Genomic DNA, 1,546 nt, shown 5'->3' on the forward strand with positions numbered 1-1,546 from the left:
TGGTAGGAAATAAGGAGCAAACCACGCCATAGCACCCGCCAACCACCCAGGCGCAAAGAACAGTCTGGTATAATAATATTCTGCTTCAAGTGTAGAGAGAGATTACATGTAACAACAAGCAGTTAAAAAGTGCTGGGGCTGTGTCGTACACTTCACGGGCCGAGTGTCGCATGCCAGGGTAGGGTGGGTAGGAACGGCACAAGATATTGGGAGACGTCTTCGGCGAGAACCCAGGAACTATTCGGAGACGTACTCCCGCACACAGATGCACTGTTTTGGGAGTCAAACTGCGTATTGTTTCCTGCAGATCACACACATGGCCACTAAAACAGTCTTGCTTTTGTAAGATTTTTACAGCACTTGCAACACAATATGGTCATATCAGTGCCGAAGATTAGAGGTGTTACAAGAGAGTAACAAACACAAAAAGAAGGAGGAGAGATCAGGATGATTGACAGATGTTTGATAGGAAAGAATGAGCAAATCACACCAGAGCCCCCGCCAGCCACCCAACTATAACATTCGCAAATCACTTATTTTCAAGAAAATGTCAAACCTAACTGCAAAATATCACATTATGGGTTGAAACAGGGGGACATGGTGCCCTGTAACCCCTCAGATTTGTTTAACTTGTTCAAGAGGTACAAAGCATTTTGATTGGTCTATCTCCGTCGGAGACGACTCCGGATAGATACTGCGGTGAGTGCTAGAGCCAGAGACGGGGCTAGGACGGGTGGATGTACGCATGTGTGGTGTGTGTGTGTGTGTGTGTGTGTGTATGTGTGTGTGTGTGTGTGTGTGTGTGTGTGTGTGTGTGTGTGTGTGTGTGTGTGTGTGTGACTGGAGATTGTAAGATATTGGAGGACGACAACTTACTGGCTGGGTGCTGCGTGATGTGTGATGTGTGATGTGTGGTGTGGGATCATGTGATCATGTGATCATACCTACATGCTTTACTGCATGGCAGACAGGCACTGACTGCTGCATACTACTGACTAAAGAAAGAAAAAGAGCGAAAGACAGACAGACAGACAGACAGAACAGACAGAGACCGATCAAGACGACAACCACAATACCTTCAGACACTTCACAACGTGACACAACAAAACTATGTCCGATATGGCCCCAGTCTAGCCCGCCCTCGACATCTCTAATAACTGTATAATATATTCATCACCTCGGTATCATGACAAGAGGATTACTGCAGTCAAACACAGTGCTCCCGACCCCACAACTCTAAGTAGGGAAAAATATTTGGGGAGTCAAAAAGTATCTCCTGAAAAAAACCACCAAGCCAAATGTCGAAACGAAAGACATGTTCTAATCCCAGTCAGCTCATGCAGTCGAGTCGTGCGCATTCTTACAACTGGCTGCTGGCTGACGGGGATACACCCCCTCGCTTATGAAATGACAATCACTCAGTGTTGTCAAATTTGTCTCATTTCTGCCTGCGCCCACTTCAAAGCTCGCCGGCTTGCCAGGTATCAACAACAGGATTGACTCGTGTGCGTATACACAAATCCAACACGACGACTCAACCCCCTCC

This window comes from Aplysia californica, unplaced genomic scaffold (genome assembly GCF_000002075.1).
Source record: "Aplysia californica isolate F4 #8 unplaced genomic scaffold, AplCal3.0 scaffold00179, whole genome shotgun sequence".
Lineage (NCBI taxonomy): Eukaryota > Metazoa > Mollusca > Gastropoda > Aplysiida > Aplysiidae > Aplysia > Aplysia californica.